The sequence below is a fragment of the Triticum urartu genome, chromosome 3 (genome assembly GCF_003073215.2).
Source record: "Triticum urartu cultivar G1812 chromosome 3, Tu2.1, whole genome shotgun sequence".
Lineage (NCBI taxonomy): Eukaryota > Viridiplantae > Streptophyta > Magnoliopsida > Poales > Poaceae > Triticum > Triticum urartu.
Genome location: NC_053024.1, coordinates 186699591 through 186719421, shown reverse-complemented (window position 1 = coordinate 186719421; position 19831 = coordinate 186699591).

Here is a 19831-nt window from a genome sequence, read left to right as displayed (position 1 = left end):
ACTGAACCTTCTGGATCACCGCACTCATAATAGTGTGGTGCTCCTCGTCGATGGAGGCGCCGTTAAGCACCTCCAGCAGATTGTCCGGTGCCTTCGGTTGGACGGAGGTCACCGGCTCGGTAGGCTTTCTCCTCTTGGAAGGAGGCTGCCTACCGGAGTCCGGAACCGTTGAAGGTTCCGGCGCGGTGTCCGGCTCAAGGCCGAACTTGGAGCCCTTGGGGGTTCTATCCCCTTTACGCCTGGAGTCCGGGAGGTCACCTTGCGGCGCCTCCAGGACCACCTCCTCGTGGCTTGGAAACTGTTGGGACGCCACCTCGGCATCGTCCGTAGGATGGGGGGAGGTAGTCGTCGGAAGCGAATTCACATCCGACGAATCCAGGGAACCGCTTGACGACATGTCGAGCCCGTCTTTGGTTGGACAACATAAACATGTTCGACGTAAGGAAAAGCTGTGCAATGGGGGAATACTATGAATCACTTTGGTATCCGGATACTTACGATCTCGCCAGGGGTTGGCCCTGTGCGTCCACTCCTCTTCACCGTCGTCGGCGTTGGTGGAGTAGTCCGGAGGAGGGGTATTCCCCTTCTTGGACCCTTCGGCCTCCCCAGTTGGGGCGGCCTTCCTTTTCTTCCATCCCCCCGCTGGAGGGGGAGAGGTCTCTTCTTCCTCCTCCTCGTCTTCACGGGAGGAGTGCGTCTTGGAGTCGTTGGATGATGAATCCGACACCTCCAGGCGCCGGGCGCTCTTACGAGTCCCCGTGGCCTTCTTCTTGGCCTTCTTCTCCGGCACCACATAGGGTGCCAGAACCAGCAGCTTCGCCAAGCGAGCATCCGCTGGGCCTTCGGGCAAAGGAGCCGGACAGTTGATCTGTCCGGACGTCTCCTACCAATCCTGTCAAAGGTAAGGGAGCTTAGATCCCGCATGGAGTCAAACTATGAAAAACTAATACCCTGTAAAAGGTAAAAACAGCTTACCGCACTAGCATGACACTGCGAGCTGAATAAGCGATCCTCGGTAGCGGATGCGGGGGCCTCGGCACCCTTGAAAAGCACCTTCCAGGCATCTTCATACGTCGTGTCGAAGAGCCTGCTCAAAGTTCGGTGCTGCGCCGGGTCGAACTCCCACAGGTTGAAAGCCCGTTGTTAACACGGGAGGATCCGGCGGATGAGCATAACCTGTACTACATTGACAAGTTTGAGCTTCTTGTCCACCAGGGTTTGGACGCATGTTTGGAGTCCGGTCAGTTCTCCTTTTTTACCCCAGGACAAGCCCATCTCTTTCCAGGAGGTGAGTCTCGTAGGGGGTCCGGATCGGAACTTGGGGGCTGCGACCCATTCAGGGTCGCGCAGCTCGATGATGTAAAACCACCCCGATTGCCACCCCTTTAGGGACTCCACGAAGGAGCCCTCGAGCCATAGGACGTTGGGCATCTTGCCCACCATGGCGCCTCCGCACTCCGCCTGGGTGCCGCGCACCACCTTCGGCTTGACATTGAAAGTCTTGAGCCATAGGCCGAAATGGGGGCGGATGCAGAGGAAAGCCTCGCACATAACGATAAACACCGAGATGTTGAGGACAAAGTTCGGGGCCAGATCATGGAAATCCAGGCCATAGTAGAACATGAGCTCCCGGACAAATGGGTGGAGAGGGAAGCCCAGTCCGCGGAGGAAATGGGGGAGGAACACCACCCTCTCATGGGGCCTAGGGGTGGGGATGAGCTGCCCCTCTTCGGGAAGCCGGTGCGCAACGTCGTTAGACAAGTATCCGGCCTTCCTCGGTTTTTTGATGTGTCCCTCCGTGACGGAGGAGACCATCCACTTGCCTCCCGCTCCGGACATGGCTGGAGAAGGTTGAGGTGGGGTGTGCGGACTTGGGCGCTGGAGCTCGAGTGCCTGGAAATGGATGGGCAAAGGAGGAAGAAGGCATGGATGAAAAGGTGGATCCTTATCCCCTTATATGGGCGGATGCGACTATGCGTCACCACTAGCCTGGTAAAACTCGCTTATCTCCCAAGCGCCGTAATCAATGGCGCTGTTGGGTTACCCACGCCCGTATTGATGAGAATCCCGGAATAAGGGGACACGATCTCTGCTTTGACAAGACACGCCAAGGAAACCACCTCGCTAAACGCGCTGAGGTGGGACAGTAAAACAATTCGAATAAAGACTTGGTCGTGGTGTGATGTCACGCTACGGAATACGTCAGCGGATTAGATTTGTGTAAATTTTATTCTCTCTATGGCAATATGTGGAAACTTATTTTGCAGAGCCAGACACTACCTTTGTGTTCAAAATCTTCTATGAAGTACTTGGAGGAGGAACCCGCCTTGCAATGCCGAAGACAATCTGCGCGCCGGACTCGTCGTCATTGAAGCCTGGTTCAGGGGCTACCGAGGGAGTCCTAGATTAGGGGGTGTCCAGATAGCCGGACTATACCTTCGGCCGGACTCCTGGACTATGAAGATACAAGATTGAAGACTTCGTCCCGTGTCCGGAAGGGACTTTCCTTGGTATGGAAGGCAAGCTTGGCGATACGGATATGTAGATCTCCTACCATTGTAACCGACTCTGTGTAACCCTAGCCCTCTCTGGTGTCTATATAAACCGGAGGGTTTTAGTTCGTAGGATGAACAACAATCATAGCATAGGATAGCTTCTAGGGTTTAGCCTCCTTGATCTCGTGGTAGATCTACTCTTGTACTACCCATATCATCAATATTAATAAAGCAGGACATAGGGTTTTACCTCCATCAAGAGGGCCCGAACCTGGGTAAAACATTGTGTCCCCTGCCTCCTGTTACCATCCGCCTAGACGCACAGTTCGGGACCCCCTACCCGAGATCCGCCGGTTTTGACACCGACAACTGCCAAGGCTTCGGCGTCCGGACAGTCGACTATTTGGTTCTTTTTAGTAAGAAACCTGTTCCAAAGCTTTTGGGCTGACTCTCCGGGCTGTTGAGTTATATGACTTAAATTGTCCGCATCCGGAGGTCGAAGTCCCTTGAAAATTTGCCCGAAAAGCGTCTTCGAGCTCTTCCCAGCTTCCAATGGAGCTTTCAGGGAGGCTTTTAAGCCAATGCCGAGCTGGCCCTTTGAGTTTGAGGGGTAAATACTTAATGGCATGGAGATCATCTCCTCGAGCCATATGGATATGGAGGATACAGTCCTCAATCTAGACCCCAGGGTCTGTTGTTCCGTCGTATGCCTCTATGTTTACGGGTTTGAATCCCTCTGGAAATTCATGGTCCAGCACCTCGTCGGTGAAACATAGGGGGTGTGCGGCACCCCTGTATCTGGGTGTATCACGTTGTTAGGATGTTTGTTGTGTTGCATTGTATGTTGGAGCATGCTTGCGTGGTCCATAGATGGATCTGGTTGCGCCGTCCTTTTGATGCGAGCCCTCGCGTGGATCACGTATTGGCTTATGTGCGGTGTTGTTTGCCGCTCTATGTTGGCCGTGAGGTCGTCTATCCGGCCGGATGGCCGTTTTAATTTTTGGTTGCGGGGGATCTAAGGCCTCCTCATCGAATTCAGGTAGCAACTTCCGCTTCGGGTAGCTCTTGGTGGGGCGCTTACCGCCGTACTTCACTACTGTGTTGAGTACTTTACTCCATCTGATTCTGAGTGTGTCTTGCACAGCCTTAAGCCTTTGCTTCTGCTTTTTTAGACTCCTCGCGGTGGCAACAAGCCTTTGACGGGCATTCTGTTGCTCCGGGTGTCTGTCCGGTGTGATGTCGTCCGGACTATTATCTTTGACAGAGTCGGGTTGTTTGGTTTGATTCTCCGTGTTGCCATGGTTCGGCGATGGTTCACCCAACTCTATCATTGGGTCTATATGATCGTTGTGTCTGCCGAGGCAGGATTTGGAGCTGTGCTTACGCCGCCGCTTTGACTGCTTCTTGAGGGGACAACCCTTCATTGCGTCCTTCCATTCCACGTCGTCGTTTTCTTTTGGTGTGTCCACCATGTATACGTCATGTGATGAAGTGGGCGTCCTGTTCCCTGTGGGCAGTGGTTCCTGTCCATCTCCTGCATGGTCGTCCATACCGTCGATGTCTTCGGAGTCGAACTCGAGCATGTTGGTTAAGTCATCGACAGTGGCTACTAAGTGGGTGGTGGGTGGGCGGCGAATTTCTTCATCATCCGCATCCCAATCCTGCCGGACATAGTTCGGCCAGGACTCCCCTGACAAGGAGAGAGACTTTAATGAATTCAGTATGTCGCCGAAGGGCAAGTGCTGAAAGATATCCGCGGAGGTGAACTCCATGATTGGCGCCCAGTTGGATTTGATAGGCACGGGCGCAGGCGGTTCGGAGTCCATGGCCGGGGAAGGATCCGGAAGTTTGGCAACACGGCTCTCGTGAAGGGTAAGGTCGATATTCGGCTCGATCGCCGCTGAGGATACGGCCTCCATGACGGGGTCTATCCACCCGTCCATGGATGGCACAACTGGCTCCGAATTGAGGCTCGGAGCGGCTGCCGGTGCGATCTCCTGAATACGGTTCGATGGTAGAGCTAAATCGTACTCATCGTGACCGTGTGGCGCACAAGGTAGTGGCTCGAATCCGTCGAAGATCAAGTCTCCGCGGATAAAGGCCGTGTAATTTAAGCTTCCAAACCTGACCTGATGGCCAGGGGCGTAGCTTTCGATCTGCTCTAGATGGCCAAGCGAGTTGGACCGCAGTGCGAAGCCGCTGAATACAAAGATCTGTCCGAGGAGAAAAGTCTCACCCTGGACTGCAACGCTATCGATGATAGAAGGAGCCATCAAGCCTAACGGCGACGACATAGAGGAACTCTCAATGAAAGCACCAATGTCGGTGTCAAAACCGGCGGATCTCGGGTAGGGGGTCCCGAACTGTGCATCTAGGCGGATGGTAACAGGAGGCAGGGGACACGATGTTTAACCCAAGTTCGGGCCCTCTTGATGGAGGTAAAACCCTACGTCCTGCTTGATTTATTCTTGATGATATGGGTATTACAAGAGTTGATCTACCACGAGATCTGAGAGGCTAAACCCTAGAAGCTAGCCTCTGGTATGTTTGTTCTTGTCCTACGGACTAAACCCTCCGGTTTATATAGACACCGGAGAGGGTTAGGGTTACACAAGGTCAGTTAAAAAGGAGGAGATATACATATCCGTACTGCCTAGCTTGCCTTCCATGCCAAGTAGAGTCCCATCAGGACACGAGACGAAGTCTTCAATCTTGTATCTTCATAGTCCCACAGTTTGGCCAAAGGATATAGTCCGGCTGTACAGAGACCCCTAATCCCGGACTCCCTCACTCATCTACTCCACATGCTTTGAAGCTTTCATATACTCCTGGGAAGTGATCTTCCTTCTCCTTGATGTATTCCCAATCAACCCATCTCATGTCACAAACAATGGGCTTCTTGTCGAGCAAAATTGTCTCATAGAAGTCTTGCTGTTCTTTGGTATGAAATCTGTAATCAACTGCAGCCCTTCTCCTCACAGCATAGGGATCAGACTGTCTCCACAATCTCAGTCCAGCATCTTTTCTGATGTGCATGTCTTCAGCCACTGGATGAGCATCATTGTGGTTTGGGATCTTGGGTTTCAATTTCCTGAAAACAAGAGACTCATCATCCTATTCTTCAGCTTGAGGCACTGGGGCCTTGTTCTTCTCTTCTGCAGGAATACTTCTAGTGTTTCTCTTGGGCTTTGACTTCTAAGCTTGAGATTTGGGAGCAGACTTGGGCTTTGATGTTGCAGCCCCTGACTTGATAGCATCTCCCATAAGCTTCTGAGCTTTGGGTGCTAGAGCATCCTCTTCCTCTTCCTCTTCTTCTGTTGGATCCTTAAACATGGATGATCTCCCTAGGACTGTGGTACTGGTCTTCTTGACCCTCTCTTTTCTCTTCTTGCCTTCTCCAGCCTCTTTGGGTTCAAGAGTGAACTCCATAGTTTCTTCCAAGGCTGCTTTCCTAGGATTGGATGTTGGCACTCTCTTGGCAGGTGCCTTCTTGTGCATCCCTAGATTTGTTGTAGCAGCTGACCCATACTCCTTCAAGACTTTCTTGTTTGAGGTAGCCTTATCTTCAACAGCCACATAATCTTCATCCACAGAGTCTGAGGTTTTCTTCTTCCTTGCTCTAGTGGCTGCCTTGGGCAAGTTACTGGGTGTGCTTCTACTGCCCTCATCATAGCTGCTTGAGGGATCCGAACCCTCACTCAATTGCACATGTTCTTCAGACCTGTTCTAACTGTCACTCTGGTCAGACATCTTGTCAATCACTGTCAGCAAACCCTGTGAGTAGATGTAGATGAGGTAGAGTGGATGAGCATCACAAAGTGCAGAGTTTTTGTAAAACAGATGAGTCAAAAAACTTAGTTTTAGTTCTTCACAGAAAGCATTTCGAAGCTACCAATTTGATAAACTCGGTGATACCGAAGCAGCTTTTGGAACCTAAACTAGTGAACTCGGTCAGACCGAGTCACAGTTCGGTGGCACCGAGATTGCTAGGGTTTCACAGAGAATCGAACTCGGTCACATCGATTTGCAATTTTTGGTCAGACCGAAAATGCATGTGCTATGGCCCAAACCAAATCGGTGAGACCAATTTCTACAATTTGCTCGGTCCAAGATGAGTTCGGCAGAGCAGGACACACGCGCGGGCTGAGGAGTTTGAAGAAATTTTCAAAATCTCACCCGTGGGTATATATATCCTGACCCTGTCGGTGTGACCGAGTGGAACAACTCGGTGGCACCGAGATGCGGAATCACGAGCGGTTACTACAACTCGGTGTGACTGAAAGGTTCAATTCGGTTGCACCGAGATGGAAAACCTAGATCAACTTAGTGAACTCGATGTGACCGAAGTGGATGACTCGGTCATACCAAAATGCACAAAGAGGTTTTGGAAGTTTAAGTCTATGACGAATCGGGGACTCCGAGTGCTCCTCACACAGAGTGGTTCGAATCTGACTTGATCAAACTTTGTGATGTAGCATGAATAGAGTTTGAGACGAGAAAAACATAGATAGCTAGAGGGGGTTCTTAGGCATTCTTGTCCATCCACTTGGCAAAAGAGTAAAACGCCAAACAATCAAAACAACGAGTGGATGTCCTTGAATGAGTAAAATATGCAACCAACATGCTCACACAATAAAATGACAAATGAAATATGTGGCTAAGCATGCACAAACACTCTAGCATCTATCAAGCAATTGGCGATGACTAGGTCATCTATATATGAGTATATTGACTGAGGAGTCAAATGAGAACATTTGATTGTAGGTCATACTCATCGTTTAAGCACAAGTGGGGTTGCCACTTTTACATAAAGCATTGTTGTGTTCACACCATTAGAGTTGCTTTAGCTCAATTGATTAGAGTAAAGCTCCCCCTAGATGTGATATCCCCCCTAAGAGGGATGAACTAACCTTGGGTTTTGTCGATGATGACTTCATGTAGGTGTTGAAGATGTAGATGCTCAATGTTGATGTAAATCATTTGGAGCAATCCATTGGAGTGAGTTGCACTTTCAATACCTACACAGGTTATTCCCCCAAGGAACAAACAACGATATCCATAGACATAGAGTGATGTTCGCATAAAATGATGTCCATGAAAGCATTAGGTTACCATGTCCCTTGTCTTACCAACAAGAGGGTTTGTGACTCCTTAAAGTAGTGCAAGATATGGAAGTTGTTTGCACATGTCCTTGCCAAAAGATATGAGTGAAGTTTGTTGGCGGAATCACCCTCAAGAACTCTCTAGTTCTTTTTCTTCGGGATCCACACCATCTTGATGAGAATCCTTGGAGTTGTAGTCGTACTAGATGAAGTGGAACTTGTTGTAGTCTTGGGAACCCACTTGACCAAGGCCTTGGGAGCTTCTTCAAATGCATTAATCTCCTCTTGAAGCTTGTACTTGCCTTTTTGCTTGTGGTCTTGTGGTGGAAGATCATCTTGAGCTTGTGTTCCTTGGAAAGAAGGAGGATCATACTTCTCTTGTTGAGGAACAAACTTCGTCTTGGGGTATTGATCTTCTTCCCACTCAACTCCATTGTCATTGAACCTTCGTTCAAAACCAATTCCTTGATTCTTCCGGTGTCTTCCTTGCTTGCGTACATTTTCATCAAATTGCTTACTTCCGGCAAGGCTCTTGTAAACACCTTCCTCTATAATTCCCTTCAATAAGCTATTTTCTTGCTCAACTGTAACTTGGCTAAGAGAATCATTAGTGGAATCAAGAGAACTACTAGAAGCAACAAAATTGGATTTAGCATGATTATTGTTACTACTAGAAGAAGAATCTTTCTTACTCTTGTTGCTAGATTTAACTTGTGGCGTGTAAGTAGACAAGAGTAAATGCTTGGCAATGTAAGAAGAACTTTTCTTGCGAAGATCATCATTGATCGCTTTTAAGAACCCATGCTCTTGCTCAAGCTTGAGCTTTTCAAAGCATAACTTTTCATGAGTCTTTAAAAGCTCTCGATGATTTTCCAAGGTAGTTTCATGAGCTAACTTAAGAGTGTTTAGTTCTTTAGTCAGACGCTCAATCTCCTTCTTATCATCGTCATTCATTTTATCTTGATTAGCATGATTAATAGCAAGTTCGTCATAGTTTTCATCACTAGAATTGTCAACAAGTAAATCATCATCACTTAGCAAATCATCTTCATCACTATTGAAATTAACATACTCGGGGTGTGATACCTTTGGGCCTTTAGCCATGAAGCATCTTCGAATTCCTTCATTTGGTGACTCAAATATGTCATAGGAGTTGGTTGACACAAGTGCTAGACCGGCGACACCTTCATCTTGAGTATATTCAGAGTCGGAGTGATAACTTCTCTCGGAGTGATTGTCAGTGTCGGAGCCGGATACCCATTCAACAACATGAGCTTGATGTCTTCGATTTGTGTAGCTACTTGATGATTTGTCCTTCCTTTCCGAATCCTTGCTTCTCCGTGATATTCTTTGTTCATAACGATCATCTCTACTCCTTCTCTCTCTTGGTGGTGATTCTTCTCTTCTACTTCTTCTTTTGGGAGAATCTTCTCTTCTCTTATAGGGAGCCGTACACTCATTGGAGTAGTGTCTGGGTCTTCCACAATTGTAGCAATTACGTTCACGACTCGAAGATCTTTTGTCATTGTAGGACCTTGACTTGGAACTTCTCTCCTTGCTTCTACTCTTGTAGAACTTGTTGAAGTTCTTCACCATTAGGCTCAATTCTTCATTGAGGGCTTGTTTCTCACTTGATGATGTGGGAGCATCACATTAGGCTTTGTAAGCACCACTTGACTTGTTGTGAAGCTCTTCCTTATCCTTGAGTGACATCTCATGAGCAACAATTCTTCCAATGACTTTCGTTGGCTTGAGATCTTTGTAATTGGGCATCATTTGGATCAATGTGAACACGGTATCATATTTTCCATCCAAGGCTCTTAGGATCTTCTTGATGATGAATCTCTCGGCCATCTCTTCACTTCCTAAGCCGACAATCTCATTTGTGATGAGAGCAATCCTAGAGTACATTTCAGCGACACCTTCACCATCCTCCATTTTGAACTTGTCAAGTTGACATTGAAGCACATCCAATTTGGATTCCTTGATGGAGTCGGTACCTTCATGCATATCAATCAAAGTATCCCAAATTTCCTTTGCATTCTCAAGACGGCTGATTTTATTGAATTCTTCAGGGCACAATCCGTTGAAGAGAATATCACAAGCTTGAGCATTGTATTGCAGCATCTTCAACTCTTCTGCGCTAGCTTCACAGTTTGGTTCTCTCCCATCAAATAATTCACCTTGCAAACCAATACACACAATAGCCCAAACGGCAGGGTTATGTCCAAGAATATGCCTTTTCATCTTATGCTTCCAACTAGCAAAATTAGTACCATCAAAGTAAGGACCTCTATGGTGGTAATTTCCCTTGCTAGACGCCATACTCTCCTAGGTTGTGAAACTAAGGCTATGATCACCAAACGCTATGGAAATCAAGGCAAATGGAGACCAAAGATCTGATACCACTTGTAGGATCGAAAGTATGTCTAGAGGGGGGTGATTAGACTACGTGACCAAATAAAAATCTAGCCTTTTCCCAATTTTATGTCTTGGCATATTTTAGCAACTTAGCACAAGTCAAGTAAACAACCTACACATGCAAGTCTAAGAGTATAGAAGTGGAATGTAAAACATTGCACATGAAGGTAAACGGAGGAGTTTGGAGGGAGCAAACACAATGTAGACACGGAGATTTTTGGCGTGGTTCCGATAGGTGGTGCTATCGTACATCCATGTTGATGGAGACTTCAACCCATGAAGGGTAACGGTTGCGCGAGTCCACGGAGGGCTCCACCCACGAAGGGTCCATGAAGAAGCAACCTTGTCTATCCCACCATGGCCATCGCCCATGAAGGACTTGCCTCACTAGGGTAGATCTTCACAAAGTAGGCGATCTCTCTGCCCGTACAAACTTCTTGGTTCAACTCCACAATCTTAATAGAGGCTCCCAAGTGACACCTAACCAATCTAGGAGACACCACTCTCCAAAAGGTAATAGATGGTGTGTTGATGATGAACTCCTTGCTCTTGTGCTTCAAATGATAGTCTCCCCAACACTCAACTCTCTCTCACTGATTTGGATTTGGTGGAAAGATGATTTGAGTGGAAAGCAACATGGAGAAGGCTAGAGATCAAGATTCATATAGTTGGAATGGAATATCTTGACCTCAACACATGAGTAGGTGGTTCTCTCTCAGAAAATGTATGATGGAAGTGTAGGCATGTTCTGATGGCTCTCTGCTTGAATGAAGAGTGGGTGGAGGGGTATTTATAGCCTCCACACAAAATCTAAACGTTACACACAAATCACCAAACTTGGTGGGACCGATTAATGAAACTCGGTTGGACCGATTTAGTTCAAAATGTGAACGTTAGGATTTTTGATGGGACCGGCATGTCAACTCGGTGAGACCGATTTCATTAGGGTTAGGGCATAATGTAATCTCGGTGAGACCGATTACACAAACTCGGTGTGTCGTGGTGGGCGCACGGCATATGCCAAGGGATGGATGAAGAGAGGCGGAGGCTCGAGGCCACTAGTGGGCTACAGAGACGAGGTCGGCATGAGAGAGCGTGGGACGCAAGACATACCCAGGTTCGGGGCTCTCCGGAGAGATAACACCCGTAGTCCTGCCGAGTGTGGTTTATATGTAACAATACAGGGTTGCTCCTAGAGCTGTTTGGAGGAAGAAGGAAGGCTGGCCAAGGCTTAGGCAGCTTCCTCTCCCCGGGTGTTGCTTGCTAGGTGTGTGTGAGTGATCTCCTGTGCGAGTGAAGGAGTTGATCAGCCTGTATGCATGAGGGCTCCTGGGGGGGTTATAGGTCAATCCCCCGGGGGTACAATGGTAATGTTACAAGGCCGTAGGGCCGGGCTGTCAATGTCCAGGAACCTGGTGCTGGGACCCACCGGGTGCCAGGTCGCGCCGGGTTCCCCGGGCGCGGGCCCCATGCGCCTAGGGGCACTGTGCGCCGTCTTGTCGATCATCAGAGAGTGGCCGAGTCGGGTCGGCTACAGTGGCTCTCCATCAGGCGCCGCTTGCTGGTGTCATTGGTGACGATGGGTGCACTGTTGCCACGCCGGCCCTGGTTAGTGGGTAGGTGGGGGGGCACTGTTGCCTCGCCCGGCTGACCAGAGGCATAGGCGGGGTACTGTGGCTTTGGTCATCAGTTGGTGGAGACTCGTCCCATCATACGGCTGGGATGGGACAGGAGCTGACCCTCGGCTGGGTTGGAGAACACGCCAAGGGAGGAGATGGCTTGTTGGAGAAGTCTTGGTATGCCGGGCTCGGCTGTCTTGAGCTGGTTGTTGGGGCCGAGTTGAGGATTAGGCCGGGTCGAGCGACTCGGCCAAGCGCGAGCCGACTTGAGGGGTGATGCTGGCCCCGTCATTTTCGAAAAGGATCCGGGTTCTGTTGCCTGCCCGAGGTTCATCCCCGCGACAGTAGTCCCCGAAGCTGTGACGGTCCGCCGTCTTCGGATGGGAGGGCCTTCGCAGTTTCCCCTTTGAAGGAGGAAAATTTTGTGACCGTCGGGTCTGGCAACACCCACTGTGTGCCGGCTTGCGGAAGCCGGATCGCGGCATCCCGGCAGCGGCGGGAAACCGAGGAGTTCACCGAATCTTTGATGCAATCTTTTGGGCTTCGCGCGAGCGCCATGTCGTATCTGGGAGCCGGAGGGGCCTGATAGGCCACACGCGCAACGGGGCATGGCGACGCGCTGGGGGCCCCGGCCGCGCGCCCTTGGCCCATCGCGCGTGGATTTATTATGATGTGCGCAATTATTTGGTGGTAAGTGGGAAAGGCGAGCGCAAATTATCGTACTCCCCCATGTTTCGAACTGTGGCTTATAAATTGGGGCGAAGAGGGGGCGGCGGAAATCATTCTTGCTCGCGCCCCTGCCTTCGTCCTCCTTCCTCTGCTTCTTGCGACCACCGCGCACTACGACGCCCGTTGCTTTGAGCAGGGCCTTGTAGCCATCTTCTTCTTCCTCTTCTCGTATCTTCATTGACGGTGCTGCCATCGGGCTCGTGGATGGGCTCGACCATCACCCTCGACGACATCGCTTACCTCCGCACCACCAGGCGCCTGCTGGGGGCGACGGAGGTCACCGCGCGCCTTCCGCAGGGCGAGCAGGAGCTGCGGCCCGAGGGCACGGAGCGCGTGGTATTCTTCCCGCACTTCAAGCGCGGGTTCAGGCTTCCCGCGAGCGGCTTCTTCCGCGACTTCCTGGAGATCTTCGGGCTCCAGCCCCATCATCTGGGCACCGGCGCCATCGTGCAGCTGTCGGGCTTCGTCACCCTCTGCGATGGGTACCTGGGGGTCGAGCCTTCGATCGACCTCTGGGTACGCTTCTTCTCCCTGAAGCAGCAGGGGCCGAGGGCCGGAGAGATGTCCGAGTGCGGGGCCGCCATCATCTCCAAGTGGCTGGGCGCTGACTGCCTGAAGATGCCGCTGGAGGATTCTGCCAAGAAGTGGTAGAATTCTTTCTTCTACGTCTGCAACCTCAGCGTGGACCGCATCAACTTGCCGTCCTTCATCAAATCGACGCCGAGGGAGAAGCAGAATTGAGGGTACTACCCCAAGCATCCTTCGCAGGAGGTGCTCAACCTATGCGGGTGGGTGTCGGTGATGAAGGAGCGGGAGGGGCTCATCGGCACCGACCTCATCACCGCCTTCATCGTCCGCCGGGTGCTGCCGTTGTAGCAGCGCAGCCACCTCATCGGTCAGATGATCGGCCTCCAGGACCCTAACTGCATGGTGAACACGTGGCTGGGCGCGGACCAGGTTGCGCGCCGGGTCAACGACATCTCCAAGGCCAACCTGCAGGGTGACTGGGAGTTCAGGAAAGCCCCGTACAGCCGCGTGAACCTGGCACCGTTGGTGAGTCCTTGGTCTCCATATTTCGCTGCTGCTTGTCTTCTTATTCTCCCTGACGCGATGCGGGAGGTGCTTCTGAACGCCATACGACATCCTTGGCGCGGGCGCAGGTGGTGCGCGTCGCCTCGGAGGAGCCCGAGGCCCATGGCAGAGAGGAGGAGGCGACCGCCGACACGGGCACAAGGCGCCGAGCCGGTAAGTCTTGTGCTTTCTTCTTGAGTCACTGGTTGGGTTACGGCATTGGCGGCGCCGACGTGAGCCATTGATGTAGTGGCGCTAGGTGGAGGAGGCGGCGGCGCGGCCGGAGCCGGGTCGTCTCGGGGGCCGCCGCCGGCGAGATGGCCGCACGGGAAAGATAGCATCGCGCCGCGAGCTCCGATAGCGAAGCACGCAGCGGACCCTGCCGGGGTGGCGAAGCCGCCCACCAAGAGGAGGTGCGCCGTGATACGTCTCCAACGTATCTATAATTTTTGATTGTTCCATGCTATTATATTATCAACCTTGGATGTTTTATATGCATTTATATGCTATTTTATATGATTTTTGGGACTAACCTACTAACCTAGAGCCCGGTGCCAGTTTCTGTTTTTCCTTGTTTAGGAGTATTGCAGAAAAGGAAAATCAAACGGAGTCCAATTGACCTGAAACTACACGGAACTTATTTTTCGACCAGAAGAAGCCCACTGAGTATCGGAGTTGGACCAGGAGGGTCCCGGGCTACCCACGAGGGTGGGGCGCGTGCCCACCCCCTGGGCGCGCCCCCTGCCTCGTGGACATCCCGGAGGTCCACCGATGTACTACTTCCTCCCATATATACCCATATATCCTAAAAACATCGGGGAGCACAATAGATCAGGATTTCCACCGCCAGAAGCCTCCGTAGCCACCAAAAACCAATCTAGACCCGTTCCGGCACCTTGTTGGAGGGGGAAATCCCTCTCCGGTGGCCATCTTCATCTTCCCGGTGCTCTCCATGACGAGGAGGGAGTAGTTCTCCCCCGGGGCTGAGGGTATGTACCAGTAGCTATGTGTTTGATCTCTCTCAATCTCTCTCTCTCTCTCTCATGTTCTTGAGGTGGTACGATCTTGATGTATCGCGAGCTTTGCTATTATAGTTGGATATTATGATGTTTCTCCCCCTCTACTCTCTTGTAATGGATTGAGTTTTCCCTTTGAAGTTATCTTATCGGATTGAGTCTTTAAGGATTTGAGAACACTTGATGTATGTCTTGCATGGGATACCCATGGTGACAATGGGGTATTCTATTGATCCACTTCATGTATGTTTTGGTGATCAACTTGCGGGTTCCGCCCATGAACATATGCATAGGGGTTGGCACACGTTTTCGTCTTGACTCTCCGGTAGAAACTTTGGTGCACTCTTTGAAGTACTTTGTATTGGTTTGAATAGATGAATCTGAGATTGTGTGATGCATATCGTATAATCATACCCACGGATACTTGAGGTGACATTGGAGTATCTAGGTGACATTAGGGTTTTGGTTGATTTGTGTCTTAAGGTGTTATTCTAGTACGAACTCTAGAGCTGTTTGTGACACTTATAGGAATAGCCCAACGGATTGATTGGAAAGAATAACTTTGAGGTGGTTTCGTACCCTACCATAATCTCTTCGTTTGTTCTCCTCTATTAGTGACTTTGGAGTGACTCTTTGTTGCATGTTGAGGGATAGTTATATGATCCAATTATGTTATTATTATTGAGGGAACTTGCACTAGTGAAACTATGAACCCTAGGCCTTGTTTCAACGCATTGCAATGCCGTTTACGCTCACTTTTATCATTAGTTATCTTGCTGTTTTTATAATTTCAGATTACAAAAACCTTTATCTACTATCCATATTGCACTTGTATCACCATCTCTTCGCCGAACTAGTCCACCTGTACAATTTACCATTGTATTGGGTGTGTTGGGGACACAAGAGACTCTTTGTTATTTGGTTGCAGGGTTGCTTGAGAGATACCATCTTCATCCTACGCCTCCCACGGATTGATAAACCTTAGGTCATCCACTTGAGGGAAATTTGCTACTGTCCTACAAACCTCTGCACTTGGAGGCCCAACAACGTCTACAAGAAGAAGGTTGTGTAGTAGACATCAAGCTCTTTTCTGGCGCCGTTGCCGGGGAGTTGAGTGCTTGAAGGTATATCTTTAGATCTTTCAATCGAGTCTTTTAGTTTCTTGTTTTATCACTAGTTTAGTTTATAAAAGAAAACTATAAAAAATGGAATTGAGTTTACCTCATATGCTTCATCTCTTTAATATCTTTCGTGAGTATGACGGGAAGGAAAATTGAGCCAAAGTGTTAGAGGAAGAATGCATTAAAATGTTTGGCACTAAATCTTTGAATGATGAGCATGATTGCAATGTTGTTAGTATGAATTCATTGAATATCCATGATGCTAATGATATGCGAAGCCACAAGCTTGGGGATGCTACGTTTGATGAAGATGATATTTTTAGTCCCCCAAGTTTTGATGTGCAAATTTATTATGATGAGAGCATGCCCGCTATCTATGATGATTATTGTGATGACTTGTATGCTATAAATAATAATGATATCCATGAAACTTGTCATCATGATTTTAGTTTTCAATTGGATTATGCCTCACATGATAATTATTTTGTTGAGTTTGCTCCCACTATTATTCATGAGAAGAATTTTGCTTGTGTGGAGAGTAATAAAATTTCTATGCTTGTAGATCACGAAAAGAATTCTTTAGGTGCTGGTTATATTGTTGAATTCATTCATGATGCTACTAAAAATTATTATGAGGGAGGAATATATGCTTGTAGGAATTGTAATAATATCAAGTTTCCTCTCTATGTGCTTAAAGTTATGAAGTTATGCTTGTTTTGCCTTCCTATGCTAGTTGATTATTGTTCCTACAAGTTGTTTGCTCACAAAATACCTATGCATAGGAAGTGGGTTAGACTTAAATGTGCTAGTCATATTCTTCATGATGCTCCCTTTATGTTTCAATAATTATCTTTTATGTGAGCATCATTGAAATCATCATGCCTAGCTAGGGGCGTTAAACGATAGCGCTTGTTGGGAGGCAACCCAACTTTATTTTTGATCCCTGCTTTTTGATCCTGTTTAGAAATAAATAATTTATCTAGCCTATGTTATGACTGAGTTTTTATGTTTTAATTAGTGTTTGTGCCAAGTAGAACCGTTGGGAAGACTTGGGGAAAGTCTTTTTAATCTTGCTGTAAAGAACAGAAACTTTAGCGCTCACGAGAATTGCTGCCATTTTTTATTGGAGAGTGCCATTTAGTTAATTCTTTTTGAAGATGATTAATGTATAAATTCCTCACGTCCAGAAATTTATTTTAGAATTTTTGGGGTTCAAGAAGTTTGAGTTAGTTACAGATTACTACAGACTGTTCTGTTTTTCACAGATTCTGTTTTTGTGTGTTGTTTGCTTATTTTAATGAATCTATGGCTAGTAAAAGAGTTTATAAACCATAGAGAAGTTGGAATACAGTAGGTTTAACACCAATATAAATAAAGAATGAGTTCATTACAGTACATTGAAGTGCTGTTTTGCTTTCTTTCGCTAACGGAGCTCACGAGTTTTCTGCTAAGTTTTGTGTTGTGAAGTTTTCAAGTTTTGGGTAAAGATTCGATGGACTATGGAATAAGGAGTGGCGAGAGCCTAAGCTTGGGGATTCCCAAGGCACCCCAAGGTAATATTCAAGGACAACCAAGAGCCTAAGCTTGGGGATGCTCCGGAAGGCATCCCCTCTTTCGCCTTCGTTCATCGGTAACTTTACTTGGAGCTATATTTTTATTTACCACATGATATGTGTTTTTCTTGGAGCGTCAATTTATTTTATTTAGTTTTTCTTGCTGTCTGAATAAAATACCAAGATCTGAAATTCTTAAATGTTAGAGAGTCTTCACATAGTTGCATAATTATTCTACTACTCATTGATCTTCACTTATATCTTTCGGAGTAGTTTGTCGTTGCTCTAGTGTTCACTTATATCTTTTAGAGCACGGTGGTGGTTTTATTTTATAGAAATAATTGATCTCTCATGCTTCACTTATATTATGAACAGCATGGTAGTTTGCTTTGGTTATGAAACTAATCCTCATATGATGGGCATCCAAGAGGGATATAATAAAAACATTCATATGAAGTGCATTGAATACTAAGAGAAGTTTGATACTTGATAATTGTTTTGAGATATGGATATGGTGATATTAGAGTCATGCTAGTTGAGTAGTTGTGAATTTTGTTGAAGTTTGTGATTCCCGTAGCATGCACGTATGGTGAACCGTTATGTGATGAAGTCGGAGCATGATTTATTTATTGATTGTCTTCCTTATGAGTGGCTGTCGGGGACGAGCGATGGTCTTTTCCTACCAATCTATCCCCCTAGGAGCATGCATGTAGTACTTTGTTTCGATAAGTAATAGATTTTAGCAATAAGTATGTGAGTTCTTTATGACTAATGTTGAGTCCATGGATTATACGCACTCTCACCCTTCCACCATTGCTAGCCTCTCTAGTACCGCGCAACTTTCGCCGGTACCATAAACCCACCATATACCTTCCTCAAAACAGCCACCATACCTACCTATTATGGCATTTCAATAGCCATTCCGAGATATATTGCCATGCAACTTTCCACTGTTCCATTTACTATGACACGCTCCATCATTGTCATATTGCTTTGCATGATCATGTAGTTGACATCGTATTTGTGGCAAAGCCACCATTCATAATTATTTCGTACATGTCACTGATGAGTCATTGCACATCCCGGTACACCGCCGGAGGCATTCATATAGAGTCATATCTTGTTCTAAGTATCGAGTTGTAATTCTTGCGTTGTAAGTAAATAAAAGTGTGATGATCATCATTATTAGAGCATTGTCCCAGTGAGGAAAGGATGATGGAGACTATGATTCCCCCACAAGTCGGGATGAGACTCCAGACTAAAAAAAGAGGCCATAAAAAAAGAGAAGGCCCAAATAAAAAAATAAAAAAATGAGAGAAAAAGAGAGAAGGGACAATGCTACCATCCTTTTACCACACTCGTGCTTCAAAGTAGCACCATAATTTTCATGATAGAGAGTCTCCTATGTTGTCACTTTCATATACTGGTGGGAATCTTTCATTATAGAACATGGCTTGTATTTTCCAATGATGGGCTTCCTCAAAATACCCTAGGTCTTCGTGAGCAAGCGAGTTGAATGCACACCCACTAATTTCTTTTGTTGAGCTTTCATACATTTATAGCTCTAGTGCATCCGTTGCATGGCAATCCCTACTCACTCACATTGATATCTATTGATGGGCATCTCCATAGCCCGTTGATACGCCTAGTTAATGTGAGACTATCTTCTCCTTTTTGTCTTCTCCACAACCACCATTCTATTCCACCTATAGTGCTATGTCCATGGCTCATGCTCATGTATTGCGTGAGGATTGAAAAAGTTTGAGAACATCAAAAGTATGAAACAATTGCTTGGCTTGTCATCGGGGTTGTGCATGATTTAAATTTTTTATATGGTGAAGATGGAGCATAGCCAGACTATATGATTTTGTAGGGATAACTTTCTTTGGCCATGTTATTTTGAGAAGACATGATTGCTTAGTTAGTATGCTTGAAGTATTATTATTTTTATGTCAATATTAAACTTTTGTGTTGTATCTTATGGATCTGAACATTCATGCCAAAATAAAGAGAATTACTTAGAGAAATATGTTAGGTAGCATTCCACATCAAAAATTTTGTTTTTATCATTTACCTTCTCGAGGACGAACAGGAATTAAGCTTGGGGATGCTGATACGTCTCCAACGTATCTTAATTTTCTATTGTTCCATGCTATTATATTATCAACCTTGGATGTTTTATGTGCATTTATATGCTATTTTATATGATTTTTGGGACTGACCTATTAACCTAGAGCCCAGTGCCAGTTTTTGTTTTTTCCTTGTTTTAGAGTATCGCAGAAAAGGAAAATCAAACGGAGTCCAATTGACCTGAATCTTCACGGAACTTATTTTTGGACCAGAAGAAGCCCACTGAGTATCGGAGTTGGACTAGGAGAGTCCCTGGCTGCCCACGAGGGTGGGGGGCGCGCCCACCCCCTGGGCGCGCCCCCTGCCTCATGGACAGCCTAGAGGTCCACCGACGTACTTCTTCCTCCCATATATACCCATATACCCTAAAAACATCGGGGAGCACAATAGATCGGGAGTTCCGTCGCCAGAAGCCTCCGTAGCCACCGAAAATCAATCTAGACCCATTTCGACACCCTGCTGGAGGGGGAAATCCCTTTCGGGTGGCCATCTTCATCATCCCGATGCTCTCCATGACGAGGAGGGAGTAGTTCTCCCTCAGGGCTGAGGGTATGTACCAGTAGCTATGTGTTTG